A 16,470-nucleotide genomic window follows, 5' to 3' on the forward strand; every position below is an offset into this window, starting at 1 on the left:
ATTTCTATGATAAATATTATATTATGTTTTATTTTTGAAATTTGAACTTTAAACTATATACTTTTAAGGATAAATAAAAATATTATTTAAATTAAATTTTCTATGAAAATTTTAACTTTAAAACTAAATATAAAAATTAATGAATTTAAATTTAGAATTTAAAATAATAAATTAATAACACAATTAAAATCCAAATGTTAGAACTCAGGTTATTTTAAATTTTAAAATAAAAATAAAAAAATTTAGAATCAAAACTAAAATAAATAATAAAAATTAGATTAAATATAAAGATATCAATAAAATAAGATATTATAATGAAGTTACTTAAATGAAATAAGGACTTAAATCATAACCATGTAAAATATAAGATTTGAATATCTATTCCTATGTGAAATATCAACATTGATTATTTAAATTGATCAACTTAGGCTGCTAATGAATATTCTCTTTTCTAAGTCAAAATTCCAATTCGTGTTTTCTTCTTTCAACTCAAATAAAAATAAAATGTTGAAAACAAAAAATTGAATAAAAAATAGAATAATAGCGAAAATAATAAAATAAATGAAAATTAAAAGAGTATAAATAGAAAAATTACGAGTTCAAATAAAATAAACCAATTTGATAATATATATAACTTCAGGGTTGTAAGAGATAATAGTTAATAATGGATATTCTTTTATCTTTGGTAAGTTCGTAATTTTGTCAATAGAGCATCCTACAAAGGCCTATCAGGACATTACCTACCCATAGAGTAGTGACTGGAACTTAAAGTTCACAAGGAAGTAAAGGCTGAACGTTCCTTGGACTGCTCCAAGATTGAATTCCCAGCAATTTATCAAATGATCGAAAAGGCTACTTTCTGATGCAGTTGACTACAAAAACATTATACAGGGTCAGATGATCACTAAGGGAAAGAATTAAATTCATAGACAAAAAAAGAAATGGATCATCTATACAGAGATGAGCCAAGCAATATCCTTTTTTATAATTTCATGAAATTGCAAAGCATGCAAAAAGGTTTACAACTAAACAGCCTATTGAAATTCAACTCCATTCTCAAAGTATCTACCAAAGAAAATGTATTGTATTTAGCATATTGCAATATTTTCAAGCATCAAATATCCAATATCTTAATACAATAAACATTGCTAAGTAGATATCATCAGTTTACAGAACACATAAAAGCCAAGCGTAGAGAAAACAGTAGTTTCCTGATCTGGCAAGACCAAAAAATGGAGAAAAGAAATAGTTTCCTAACAGCATCTTAAATGCACCCATTTCTCATCACATTTTCCATAAATCATATTATGATAAATAAAAATAAATAAAAAAGAACTCAATGAACCAGTGACACCTTGGCATGCAACCCACAAATTTTCATGTCATTTTATGAACTTTAACATATATGGTTTCTTCTTCTTTTTAACAAGAACACACACAATTCAATCATCGAGGAATTATGTTCTTTAATATGTCAATAAAATAATTTTATGCTACAATAACAACTTAAACTTAATCTATCATTTAATACTACAACTATAGAATATAAAATATCTTGATGATCTTACAAATTTTAAGGAAAAATTTAGCATGTGAATTAATGTCAATAGGTCAATATGTTCTACTTTTAGAACCATTAAAATGATAGTAAAACATGCCCATATAGTTAATTGCAGTAAATTGGACAAAAAATAAATGTAGAACAAAGTAACTTCAGCCGTGTTTAGCAGGCATGCAAAGGGAAAATTGAAGAAACAAATGATTCAAAAACAATAATGGAAAATCAAACTTCTCAGGAAAAAAATCACAGGCTTGCAAGTGAAATGAAGTACCAAAAATTGCAAAACTAATTCAGGCAGCAACACCCATCCCACCCTTTTTATCTAACACAGATAAAAATGACTTCGAAACAAAGATTCTACCATAGGAAGACTTTCTAAGTTTTCATGATCTGAAATCTTTTAATTTTGATTTCGTTTTTGGTTTAATAAAAAATGTCTTCGTCTGTTTTACAGTTAAAGAGACTAGTCCGGTCGAAGACTAATCTTGTTTAGACTGAAGTGATATATAGGTAAAAATAAAACTCTCGGTGATGATTCTAGAATTCAAACTCCCTTGAACTTCTTCCAACCGATGATTTCATTTAAATATGATCAATTACATAACATGATAAATAGAATCATAGACTTCAAATTTTACAGATAATAAAACAAACAAGAAATAAAATAAATGGTAAAAAAGTAAAAATAAATAAATTTCGGTTCATTTGCTCTCTTTATTTTAAAAGAGAATGACTTAAACCACTTTAGATAGGTGAAGATATGTACTATCTTTCGTCTCCATGAAAATATCTTAACCAGCCATGAGTAACAAAGTTTTGAAATTCAAAATTAAAATATTTTCCAAAAACTCTGTTAATTTTAAATTTTGAATTTTCAAAAAAGAAAAAAACTCTAGACTTGACTGAATCAATCGGTTATTTCAGGTATAACAATATCTTTGATCGTAAAACAATTCTTTAAAAATTAAAAAATGCTTTAAAAATTCAAATATATTCTCAATTTGCTGCCATACTTTTAGCTCCGATAAGAAATAATAAAAATATAGAAATAATATTTCCAAACACAATGTGAGACTTCATTCTTTCTAACATCTGCAACTTTACCCCAAAAGATATGACGTCATTTTCCTATAGTTAGTTTCATGTATTTCCAAATTCATAATCCGCATGATTCATTCAAAACGAAAATAAAAATTGTGATAAAACCAAAATGAGACAAATCATACAAATTTCTTTATACAACATACCTGTTGTTTCATCTCCTGCTTCCACCCAATCTTCCACGTGTCTTGTAGCGAATGGGAAATGAGTACTCGAAGATGTTTCTACAGGTCTTTCCCATTGACTCTTTCCTTTACTTTCATTATAATAATATGAAGCACCAATAGAGGGATCTTTTGCTCCCACCTACAGAGGAACTAATAGAAGTCAACATTGTCGCAACAGAAAGCAGGAAAAAACATCTTCTAGAAATAAGGAAAAAAAAATTGACATCCAGTTAAAGAAAGTTTTCATTTTTCCCTTCTCTTTCTCTAGCATAAGGTTACACCCATTTGTAAATAGAACACCAAAAATAAAAGAAACCTAGTCAATAGTAATTAATTCGGATTGCAGAAAGCTCACATGAAAAGAATTCTAGCAAAGAAGTAGTTGCCTCTAGCCGAGCAGACAATTGATATTTTCCTACAAGCATTAGAAAGAAAAAAAAAATCAAAATTCTATGGAAACAGTTATAACATTAGAAGTAAGAAATAAAAATTGGGCAACATTCAAATAACACCAGTAACAATGTTTCTCCATCATGACATCAATTGCACAGAGACAAAGGGACCACGCTTTCGCTGGGCCATAAGCTACTAGATGTTGAGGATGGTTTTGAGTTTGTTAATGTGCATAATGAGCTTGTCTAGTTTTAAATATTTAGTTTTGGTTTCTAAGTAAGTCTGGGCTGAAACAATTACTTTTTTCCAAACCTAAGATTGCTTAAGGTATATATTATTTGATTCGTAAAAGTATATTGTGAAAATTTTATGGACTAAACACCATTGTAAATCACATATTTCAGTTTCGGTAGGTAAAAATAAAAAAATTAAAAAAAATCAGAAGAACTGAAACATCAATGAAAACCCCAATTTTCAAACCACCCAACTAGCATAACCCAGAATTCAAAAGAAAAGAGAAAATAAATTACAGTAGATCTAGAAATTAAAGAAAAACACAAAACTAAAAAGCGAATAAGAAAATTAAAAAAGAAAGAAAGAAATGAAGCATAACTGTCTTATATGAGACAATGTCAATTGAGACTGAGAGAATACTGAAATTTTTTTTCAATGTGAGTAGCTAAAATAGAAGAACAAGGTGTGTATATTTTTCTCAAGCAACGAAAAGACTGAGAAATAAAAGGGGCGGGATTTTGGGGTTTCAAGTAAAGAAAAGTTTGAGAAAGAAAAGGGACCGGATTTTGGGGTTTCAAGCAAACAAAAGACTGAGAAAGAAAATAATTCGTGTGTGCAGGGGAGTTGATATCTTTGTGAAAAATGGTGCCGTTTTAGTAAAAAGTAAAAAAAAAATTGTGGCGTTTTTCCCATAAATGCCGCTATTGCTTTACCTGCTGTGGCGTTTTTCTCAAAAACACCGCTATGGCTTTACTTATTGCGGCGTTTTTCTATTAGCGCCACTAATAGTATATATTTGCAGCGTTTTTGATACAAATACCACTAAAAATGCCATTAAAAGCCTAATTTGCTGTAGTGAAAATAGGGTGTATTCTTTGGGCAAGCTTTAGGTTTCTCATCATGCCATCGGGCATTGCAAAAAGCTATCAATCTTCTCCCAAATAGTGAATGGTTAACCATGAGCTGATATTTCCTTCAAATTGCAGTAGTTGAGATAGCTTTGAAATTTCCATATGCCCATGCATACTTGCATGGTCAAATGAGAACTTGTCCTCATTACGTAAAACTTGGTTAAAATCACCCAATCATATTGAAATTGAATTTTTAAAACTCAAATTTAGCTTGCCGCATTTTTTTTTTCAATTTTCAATTATTTTTTAGGCCCGCAACAAATTGCAAGTCTTATTCAAGTATATACAAAGTAATTAAACAAAAGTATCTGAAATAAATATACTATAAAACAATTTATAGAACTCATATCTGAGTTTCACGAGTTAATTGAAAAATTATTAAAAATGAGATTTAATATTAAAAGTGGGAAATAAATAACATGATTTGAAATTAGAACACTAGAATCTTCCCAATATATTTTTGCATAATTCCTTTTTACTTACAGGGTGTGCCAACTACATATTCGAGTAAAATTTTCACCAAAATTCAAAGTGAAACCCTTCTTTATTGAATTTTTCACCGCAACCCCAGACGAACGGTAATTCCACTAGCCGTTCTCTTTTCCCATTCCTGATTTTCTTTTTATCATCTCGCTCTCTTTTCTCTTTTATCGTACGCTCGTATCAATTTACCTTCGCACGTGCGATTCAGGCGGTGTTTCGCTGTCCCTTTTTCCTTTTCCGATCACCATCATCGTTTCGTCGCGATTCTTGGTCTTAGTATCGCAATACTCGAAGCTTCGATCGCAGCTGCTCTTGCTTCTGCCTTGAATTTGAATTTCCCCAGCTTCCGTCTTAGGGTTTTCATCTTTTTCCTTGATTGTTTTAGGAAATTAATGTTCTGGTTAGTTCTTTTTTAATGCTTTATTCACTAATTAGGACCGTGGTTTATTTTGGAATTCTCCATTGGGGTTTTTTCTTGCCTCATTGACTGAAATTCCCCTAATTCTCATCTAATTTTGCTAATTTCAGTTTCAATGCTGTTAAACAATGTTGAAAATTTGAAGTTAAGATTGCATGATTGAATTTTGAGTTAACTTTTGAAATTTTCCTCAATATATATAACCAGGATAAATAAAATACAAAAATGCCATAAAGTGATGTATCTGAAGTGAGAAGCATGAGTGGTGGAGGATGGTGCAACTGTAAAGCTAGAGAGTGTAAAGCGATTTTTTTTTAGTTGTGGCCACTACTAAGACAAGGGGAAGATGAAGAAAGAATAAGGATAGAAATGAATGTGCAGTCACATATGTCAGGACAGATATCAGGACAGTTTTCTAATCAAGGGGGATTGCCCCAGCAAAATGGGAACCCTCTTCAGTCTGCTCAGGTGCAGAATTTAGGCGTTGCTGGAGTTGTGAGTGCAGGTGCCATTGTTGGTGCTGGAGGTCCTCCCCAAAATACATTGAATATGGTCCCCGACATCATCAGAACACGTGAATATATGCAAGGACAGATGTAAGATATTCTAAAACAGTAATTTTATTTACCATGTATAAAATGCTTATGTTTGCCAATTGATTTAATTTAGATTATGGAAAATTGAAATAAAGCTGCCATAGAGGTTGAGTTATTGCTGTCTGAATGCTCTGTAATACCATAGAAGCTTCTTGTTTATTTGCATTTCATTGTTTCTGAGTGTGTGTGCATTCGTGCATGTACAACTGTACATGTTTGCGGTGTGCATGTACTGCTGGATGCTCAGTTGCTTGTTAGTAGCATTCTTTTGTATAGATGGTGGCATCATTGGTTTCTGTTGTTTGTATGCCACTTTTAATTATAGCCTTCAGTCAAGATAATGTTTGCATTTTTTTTTTACTTCTACAAAAATGTGCATGAAAGCTTGCATACTAAAATGCTTTAATCTCAAAATCACTTTGGACATTGATATCTATATTTCGCTTAGACTTAGCGATCTATGCTATATTAAGCTAATTGGTAGGACTCTAGATCCTTGCTTTGAATAGTTGTGTTGATTCTTCTTGAAGATACATTGATATATGCATAGTTGGAATAGTTGTGATATTGACCTTTGGAGAATCACACCCCAAAAGCTACCTATTGAGGTTGGAGAATCACACGGCTGGCTTTGCGCTAGATTAATCTTGGCTCAGGTGAAAACTGCAATACTGGCATCACCACTTGCGCCACACAATTGCAATTGAGAGACATGATGACTGGCTCTAATACCAATTGATATGGACCTTTGGAGAACCACATCATAAAAGCTAGCTATTGAGGTTGGAGAGCCCAGGTCCATATAAACCTCACTAGGAAATCCCATGCTTTCCTATGTTTGGGCACACAACAGGTTGTTTCTAGTTTCTACAAATTAGGGGTCCATTTTCTAGTGCAATTGAAAGGCTTCTTGTTCAAGTTCAAGTTTCTTAGAGCTCTCTTCTGCTGTCTCTCTATATATATACACACACATATATCTTCATTCTCAAGCTCAAGTTATATATATATGTATATCTTCAAAATAAAGGAAAAGCCTTGCTTGTTTGTTCTTCTTAAGACTGCAGCTGGTTGGGAGAAGATGCATGTAATGATCCTAGTAATTTCACATTGATATGGAGATGGGTATTTAAATTATAAGCAATGGAAAATTATTTTCTTGTCATTGATTTTGTATAATCACTATAGTTCTTTAGCTTCTGTGTGAGATCAATCTATGTATCAAGATTAGTATTTTCATCGTCGAAAATTTTGTTATTATATTTGTGTTTAGATTTCAATTTTTATGACTAATGCATTTTTAATCTCCCTTTTCGTCAGCATTGATTTCTTGAAATCGCGGTACCAACGTCCTATCACTGAGACATCAATGCTTAAGTTACGTGATTTCGCAAGACACTTGGAAGAAGGCTTATTTAAGATCGCTCGTACAAAGGTTAAATCATTTTGTTAAATTTCCATGTTTGGAGCAAATCTGTTTATTGACTTGTATTTTCCTCCATTTCATTAATATATTTTCTTTCTTCACCTATTCCTTTTTCTTTTGCCCATTGCTTTGCATTTGTCTTATCACTGTTACTCATATGTTCTGCAACTTTATTTTCTTCCCCCTGATTTTGATTCTTGAAATTCGTTCACTAGGATGATTATACAAATTTGAGTACTCTAGAGCACCGTTTACAAATTCTAATGAGGGGGAGCAGAAATGCACACAACCAAAGACGTCCACAGCTTGTTAATTCGACATCAGCACCAGTTGGTATGATACCAACCCCTGGTATGTCACATAGTGGAAATCCTAGCATCATGTTTACAGCTTCTATAGATACATCTATCAGTGCTTCCAATGCAAGCATAGCTCCTACAAATGTCAATACAGGATGCTTGTTGCCTACTAGTGGCTTTAATAGTGGTTCCATTGGTAGATCTGATGGTAAATTTGAGCCTTGCAGTCTTGCAATTTTACTTAAATAGTATGTACCGAGGGTAATATGATGGTATTTTTGTAGGAAATATACATAATGGGTATCAACAGTCGGCTGCAAATTATCGTATTGCTTCTGGTGGAATGTCATCAATTGGTGTGCAAAGAATGACAAGCCAAATGATTCCTACTCCTGGATTTAGTAGTTATAACAATAACAGCAGTGTTAATAATCAGTCTTCCAATAATGTTGCTGGGCTTTCAACTGTTGAATCAAAGGTGGTATCTCAGGCACAGCAGCTAAAGCAACAAGTGGGTGGTCAAAACAGTCATATTTGGCATACCGTTGGCAGCCAAATGGATACTGGCATCAGGTCTGGCATGCAGCAGAAAACTTTTGGGTTTCCTAATGGGTCCCTAAATGGTGCATCGGGGATGATGGGTAACAATTTGCAAATTTTTAATGAACCAGGGACTTCTGGTGGATATCAGTGTACCACACCTTTTTCTAATTTGCCAAAACCATTGCAAGGACATTCTGATCAGCATCAACAACCCTTGATGCAAGGTAACATTGTAATTTCATCTTGTTGTCTCTGTTTCCTTTTGATCTCATAATAATGAATCTGAACATGTAATTTGTTATTGGGACATCCGAGTTAAAGCATTTTTTGTGTCAGCTGATACTTATGGATTGAAGCATGCTGATTCTTGTGGGTCTGGGAGCTTGTTGTATGGTGCTGTAACATCTGTTGGATCAATGACAAATTCTCAGAATTTGAATCCAGTTAATTTGTAGTCTATTTCCAAAACAAAATCTTCTTTGATAAGTAATCGGTCAAATTTGCACGGTGTGCAACTGGCTTCCTATATGAAGCCCCAGTCCATGGATCAGTTTGAAAAGATGGATCTCCAACCTCTAGAGTCTTCAAGAGACAATATTCTTCAAGCTAATCAACAGCAACAATTTCAGCAGCAGCCGCTTCAGTTCCAACAACAGCAGCTTCTGCAACAGCAACATCACCAGAAGCAGCAAAATCAGCAGGATCAAAATTTGCTAGGCAATAATGATTATCAATCTCAGCTGGTATCTGATATACGCAGTCAAGTGCAGCATGAGCCTGGAGTGGAACAACATGACAAGGTTCCGCATCAACAAGCTCCTGAACAGTTTCAGCTTCCTGAATTACAGAATCAGTTCCAAGAGAACTATGCTGATGGGTTCTCTGGTCAGCAGGATATGCGTTCATTGCTGCCACAAAATTCACAAGAAATGCAACATATGTTGCATCAATACCAGTTGATTCCAGAGTCTCAAAATGATTATAAACTTTCTGCTGGAGCACATCTGGAATCAGTTGTTCAGAGCCAGTGGCACCCTCACTCAAAAGATACGGTTCAAATGCCAGGGAACATGTCACATGAGCAGCATGTTCAAGAGGATTTTTGCAAGCGAATATCCAGGCAGGATGAAGCTCAATGTAACGAATTATCTGCAGATGGATCTACTATCGGTCTGATGGTGGTTCCTAGAAGCTCATCGGATCCTTCAAATCCAAGGGGTGCCATCTTTAATCGTGGAAATGGGAGTCATGATAGGCAGTTCAGAAATCAAGTGAAGTGGCTTTTATTTCTGCGCCATGCTCGGCAATGTAAGGTCCCTGAGGGTAAGTGTGACAGCTATTGCTTTACCGTACGAAAGTTATTGACTCATATAGACACATGCGAATCATCTCAATGCTCATGCCCTCGTTGTCATCACTCCAAGTTATTAATTTGTCATCACAAGACTTGTGCGAATCCAGCATGCCCTGTCTGTGTTCCTGTTAACAATTATGTACAGGCTCAGAAGGCACGAGCCTGTCTAAACTCAATTTCTGTCTTGCCATATATGGATAATGGGTCCACTAAAACATATAGTACTGGAGATATTTCAGCTAGAATGACTTCTAAAACTGCACCAATTGATACTTCTGTAGACATGCTGCCTTCACTAAAACGCATGAAGGTAGAGCAGCTTTCTTAGCCTGTTATTTCTGAAAATGAAGGTTCTGTTGTTGTTGCTGAATCTCACATAGCTCAGGACATCCAGCCCCGAGATTACCAACATGGTGACAGGCGTATGCCTGTTAAATCTGAGCCTATGGAAATCAAGACCGAAGTCCCCATGAGTTGTCCTAAAGCTAGTCCTGTTATTAACAAGATGAAGGATGTTGTAGATGACTTCAGCAAACAGAAGACTGATGGAGCCTATTACTTGTACTGAATTTGGTGGTCTACCCAATCAAGAAAATGCTAAAATTGAGAAGGAAGCTAACTCAGTTAAAAAAGAAGATATGATAGAGTCTTCCGAAAGTGCAGCTGGAACTAAGTCTGGGAAACCGAAAATAAAAGGGGTGTCACTGACCGAATTATTCACCCCTGAGCAAGTTAGAGAGCATATTACAGGTCTCAGACGATGGGTTGGCCAGGTATGCTTATAGTGTAGTATTTCTGATTTGTTTCAGATACTGTTTTCTAGTGTCATATAATATACCACAAAATTTACTTGGAGGATGAGGTATATTGATGATATATATAATTGTCTTTTACAGAGTAAAGCAAAGGCTGGAAAGAATCAAGCAATGGGGCACTCAATGAGTGAGAACTCCTGCCAGTTATGTGCAGTTGAGAAACTTGCTTTTGAAACAGCACCTATTTATTGCAGCCCTTGTGGTGCTTGGATTAAGCGAAATGCAATGTACCACACAGTGGGAGCTGGTGATCCACGGCATTACTTTTGTAATCCATGCCATAACGAGTCTCGTGGTGATAGTATTGTTGTTGATGGAACTATAATTCCAAAGGCAAGGCTTGAGAAGAAGAAGAAGAATGATGAAGAGACTGAAGAATGGGTATGTACAATGCATACTTATCATTATTATGTTTCATGGTCGTCCTTAACAGTTGCTCTTGCATTTTGTCTGTTTATAATAAAATTGTGCAGTGGGTTCAATGTGACAAGTGTGAAGCTTGGCAGCATCAAATTTGTGCTTTATTTAATGGTCGGAGGAATGATGGTGGGCAAGCTGAATATACATGCCCCAATTGCTATATTACTGAGGTCGACAGAGGAGAGCGCAAGCCCTTACCACAGAGTGCTGTACTTGGGGCCAAAGATTTGCCGCGAACAATCCTTAGCGACTGCATAGAGCAACGATTATTTAGGAGACTGAAACAGGAAAGACAAGAGAGGGCAAGGGTTCAGGGAAAATGTTATGATGAGGTGATTAATATTCTCTTCATGTCAGTCGATTCTATGTTCTATATGGTAATCTTTGTGCTACTTTGAGGTTGCTGAAAGACTTTCAGAATTGCTAAAAATTATACACAAAAAAAAAAAAAAAAAAAAAGAAAACACAACACCCTAAGAAAAACAAAAATGGGAAAGATAAAAACTTCCAATTCCCTTTACTTGGGCCTTTTAACTTCCTTCTATATATGGAATCGTTCCTGTTATTACTGTTGGTTTTTCCATTGCTTCTCATGGACTTCTGCTGCTTGAAGAATAAGCTTATTTCTTTTTCTCTTTAATTGATATTTCCAGGTTCCTGGTGCCGAGGCACTTGTAATAAGAGTTGTTTCATCAGTTGACAAGAAGCTGGAAGTGAAGCAACGTTTTCTTGAAATCTTTCAAGAAGATAATTATCCTACTGAGTTTCCATATAAATCTAAGGTGTGAAGGATATAAATTAAGTAAATACATGCTTGAATGCTGAATATATGGTTGTCATTATCAAATGCTTATAAGTTATGTTTTTCTATTTTAGGTAGTTTTATTGTTTCAGAAGATAGAAGGGGTAGAAGTATGCTTATTCGGCATGTACATCCAAGAATTTGGATCAGAATGTGCATTTCCAAATCAGCGCCGTGTTTATCTTTCATACCTAGATTCAGTCAAGTATTTCCGGCCTGAGGTTAAAGCAGTTACTGGAGAGGCTCTCCGTACATTTGTTTACCATGAAATTCTTGTTAGTCCAAATTCTGACTGAATTCTGCCTAGTGATAGTTAATTGTTACAAATTTCAATTTAGTTGGTAGTAAGAGTGCTCTTATTAGTTTTGCATAATTGTCTAACATTTTGGACTGTAAACCTTAAATTTTCAGATTGGGTACCTTGAATATTGCAAGAAGCGTGGTTTCACAAGTTGCTATATATGGGCTTGCCCTCCACTAAAGGGTGAAGATTATATCTTATATTGTCATCCAGAAATTCAGAAAACACCCAAGTCAGATAAATTGCGGGAATGGTGAGGCAGATAGTTGTCAATATATTTTTTAATTTCTTTGTTTCTCGTGTAATATTTCTATTAATCCATAATTATTAATTGCCTTGATATGCATGAATGCTGTTTCAGGTATTTGGCTATGTTAAGGAAAGCTTCAAAGGAAAACATTGTAGTTGATCTTACTAATTTTTATGATAATTTTTTTGTAACTACTGGTGAATGTAAGGCCAAGGTTACAGCAGCTAGGCTGCCATATTTTGATGGTGATTACTGGCCTGGTGCTGCTGAAGATCTAATTAATCAGCTCTGTCAAGAAGAAGATGGCAGAAAACTAAACAAAAAAGGAACAACCAAAAAGACCATAACAAAAAGGGCTTTAAAAGCATCGGGTCAGTCTGATCTCTCTGCTAATGGATCAAAGGATCTGCTTCTGATGCATAAAGTAATTTCTTTTCTTCCAATCAGCCTTTTTACTTTTGTTCTGTGCAAAACCAGTCATACGTTATATCATGACCCAAGGGATTTTAATTGGTTATATTACTCTTTGCCCTCCTTTTTTTTTCCTTGGTACATCAGCTTGGTGAAGCCATTTGCCCAATGAAGGAGGATTTTATCATGGTTCAGATTTGTGATAAGTAAGACTCTCTCTCTGTCTCTCTCTGCAAGAACTTTCAGATTTGTGATAAGTAAGACTCACTCGTATAAATGCTAATATGATTCTGGAGAATGAGAATAATTTTTCAATCAGATCTATATACGAGAGGGTTATTCTCTTTGATATGCATAGTTAAGTATCTCTGCTATAGTGTTTTAATTATTTATTTTCCCAGTTTGAATCTATGCTTAGATTAAATCTTTTTCGGCATCCTACAAATGAGTGTATTTCTGATTATAAGGTCTGACTGCTGCAAGACCTGCCCGCTTTGACCCTTACTCATCCTCTATTCTTGTTCCAATCTGCTTCTGTCAGCTAGGAGAAAGTGTCCTAGATAATTTATCTGGTTTTGGCTTCTTTGTGCCATCACAGGTGCTATGAAATAGAGCAGAATCGTGAAGAAAGAGAGAGACATCCCATCAATCAGAGGGAAAAACATGTTCTCTATCCAGTAAGTTTGTCAGAGTACTGCAATAATTACTTCCTGTGTTAGTAATGCTGATTCAGTCTTTTTCTTTTCTAAATGAATTTATGTGGAAAATCGTCGTTGTGCAGGTTGAAATTACTGATGTACCTACTGATACAAAGGATAAAGATGAAATTCTTGAGAGTGAATTCTTTGATACAAGGCAAGCATTTTTGAATCTTTGTCAAGGGAATCATTATCAGTATGATACACTAAGGCGGGCTAAACATTCATCAATGATGGTCCTCTACCATCTTCACAATCCAACTGCTCCTGCATTTGTCACGACCTGTAACGTATGTCATTTGGACATTGAAACTGGTCAAGGTTGGCGCTGTGAGGTTTGCCCTGATTATGATGTGTGCAACTCCTGTTACCAAAAGGATGGGGGCATTGATCATCCTCATAAGTTAACAAATCAGCCATCCATGGCTGAACGAGATGCACAGAATAAAGAGGCTAGGCAACTAAGGGTCTTGCAGGTACTCTTTTTGGAAAAATAGAATCATTGAATACTTTTTTATAAAAAATGAAAATTAATTGTTTGATTAGTTTGGAATGATTAATAAGCTAAATCTCATAAAAAAACATATGTGCATCTACGTATTTTCATGTGTATTACTGTTCAAGTATACATTATATACACATGCACATGCTAACATCTATTCAAGGACCAGCAACGATGTGCGTCTGACAGTTGCTTCTACCTGGACCCGACGTTATTCCTTTTTGGCGGTTGGGATGGCACCTATGATTTACTTGATAACATTGGAATTGGGTGTTTCTAAGATGCTGTTGGTGCTTTCCACTTCAATATTGAAATATGCTAAATCTAAAATATTTATCTTCCCGAATTTATTATTTTTTCTGGTTTGGCAAGTTGATGGCTGGAAAACTGATTCGGATTTTATCTGCATTCTAACTGGATTGGTTTTTGAAATTTGCAGCTGAGGAAAATGCTTGATCTTTTGGTGCATGCATCCCAATGTCGTTCTGCGCATTGCCAGTACCCAAATTGTCGGAAAGTGAAAGGTCTTTTCTGCCATGGAATACAATGCAAAACACGTGCTTCTGGTGGATGTGTACTTTGTAAGAAAATGTGGTATCTGCTGCAACTTCATGCCCGAGCTTGCAAAGAATCTGAGTGCCATGTACCACGTTGCAGGTGCCTGCACCTCTGACCCTCCTAAACAGCCATATTTTATGCTCCTTTCTTTGTTTATGGCCATGGATTTAATTCAAATTTACTAATATTAAATCCATTAATGAATACAGAGATCTTAAAGAACATTTGAGGAGACTTCAACAGCAGTCCGATTCACGGCGTAGAGCTGCTGTGATGGAGATGATGAGACAGAGAGCTGCAGAGGTTGCTGCTAATTCTGGGCAAAAAATCGAAGTGTAACTATAGATCAGGATGTTTTGATGAAAACTGCATTGTTCTACAAATGGTTGTAGAAAATGTTTTGTTCACTGCTTGGAACTAAGGCAGTAATGGGGAAAACCGGGGGTGAGATAGGCATACAACACTTGAAGTGGATTGATTAGTGATGGCTTGTTAGGGAACAATTCTTTCATTCATTAACTCCCCACCACACAGAAAGTTAATGAAGTTTTTAGGAGGTGAGATCTGCCTGATACGGTGGCTAACTATTCCTAGTCGAAGTAGTGATGTCGTGTGTGAGTGCTGTGATTGGGTGATTCTTTAATTTTTATTACATATTGTATCCGCGGAGTGCTGCCTTCCTTAGGTGTTGGCCACTGTACTATAATTCTTCTATTCTCTCCTAAAGAGGAAAGTGGGAGTAGGTAGGGAGGGAGGGTTTGTTGCAAAATCTTTGGTTGTCCTTTTTCCCGCCTCCTTTTTTGGTCCGTTTGTAGGATGGCTTCTTATTATAGATGAAAGAAAAAAAATTATAGCATAGCGATGGAGTAAGTGCAACAATTTATTCATTTTTAATAATATGAAATTTATGTTTATAATTTATATATATAGCTCAACTCAATGAAGGCCTTTTTAATTCGTTCTTTCTTAAGGCTATTGGTTCTTTTATGGATTATAATTTTAATATTTTTTTTATCCCAATATTTCCATCATTTGTATCTTTAACATTACTAAATTCAGATTTTTCATGTTTTCAGTGAAATAACTCTTGAAATTTCTCCAAGACCAACACTTGTATATAATTTACCTCATTAGTTCCCCCAAATATGAACATAAAATAGAGAATCAAATCTAGATGGATTATTATATTACCACTTGTATGCACGTTCATTAGATACCAAAGATGAAAAACGGGTAAATAAATGTGCGAAACAATATTAACTTGATTTTTTGGGCAATAAAAAGCTTGGTTGCAACTAAACCGGTTGAGAAGTTCGGTAGCAAGCCGTTTTTTTTAAAAGGTTTGATGTTTGGATAAGCAGTGTGGGATCTGAATTTTTTTTGGCTATTTTATTGGGTGTCCATACCATATTGGTATCATGGGTCAACTACGATTAAGGAAATTTTGAAAATGTATTTTTTGTATTTAAAATATTTATACTATTTTATGATATTTTAGTTCTTTTAACTTTTAAAATAAATAAAAATTTACATATGGGATTTGAACCTATAACATTTGGGTTGTTAAAACTTTAATTTTACTATTTAACCTATATTTTATTAAAATTATTTTGTACATTTTAATTTTATTCCTCTATCAAATTTAAATCTATATTTAATCTATACTATTCGATTAAAAAATTACGAAATTATCTTTTTGTATTTAAAATAAGTTATATCATTCAAAGTCAACATTTTTATTTTATTTTTAAAATCAATAAAAAATTGCAAGTGTGATCTGAACCCATATCATTTGCATTAATAAAACTTGATTTTACCACTCAACCAAAATTTATTTTGCTTTATTATATATATTTTAAATTTATTATACATATTTTATTACCTCCATAAATTGAATATCTATACCTACTATTATTAAGCCCTTAACGTAGTTATCATCACGAGTCAACTGGATATCAATTCAACTAGAGAAATTACGAAATTAGCGCTCCATATTTTAAATAAGTAATATTATTTAAGGACACTTTAATCTTTTTATTTTTAAAAGAAGTCAATAAAACAAATTGTATGTGGTGAGATTTAAACTCATATCATCTGCATTGATACCACTCAACCAAAACTTTATTTATTTTATTCCATACATTTTAATTTTATTATGCATACTTTATTACATCATCAATTGTATATATTGATAAAGTTGTTGATTGAGTTGGTGTTATAAGTTAACTCC

General features: G+C 34.2%; 1 long non-coding RNA gene and 1 pseudogene across 2 annotated transcripts; one reads left to right on the plus strand and one right to left on the minus strand.

Moving 5' to 3' along the window:
- Positions 1 to 598: 598 nt before the first annotated feature.
- Positions 599 to 3,713, minus strand: LOC128041649 (uncharacterized). Of its 2 annotated transcripts, none has more exons than XR_008196569.1 (3): positions 3,185 to 3,713; positions 2,809 to 2,968; positions 599 to 872 (listed from the first exon to the last, which is right to left on the minus strand). It is a non-coding gene; the product is annotated as an uncharacterized LOC128041649 (long non-coding RNA). The 2 variants fall into 2 exon arrangements; XR_008196570.1 differs by having other exon boundaries at positions 2,809 to 2,979.
- Positions 3,714 to 4,890: 1,177 nt separating this feature from the next.
- LOC105773992 (histone acetyltransferase HAC1-like) lies at positions 4,891 to 15,161 on the plus strand (annotated as a pseudogene).
- Positions 15,162 to 16,470: the final 1,309 nt, after the last annotated feature.

Source organism: Gossypium raimondii, chromosome 6 (assembly GCF_025698545.1).
Source record: "Gossypium raimondii isolate GPD5lz chromosome 6, ASM2569854v1, whole genome shotgun sequence".
Lineage (NCBI taxonomy): Eukaryota > Viridiplantae > Streptophyta > Magnoliopsida > Malvales > Malvaceae > Gossypium > Gossypium raimondii.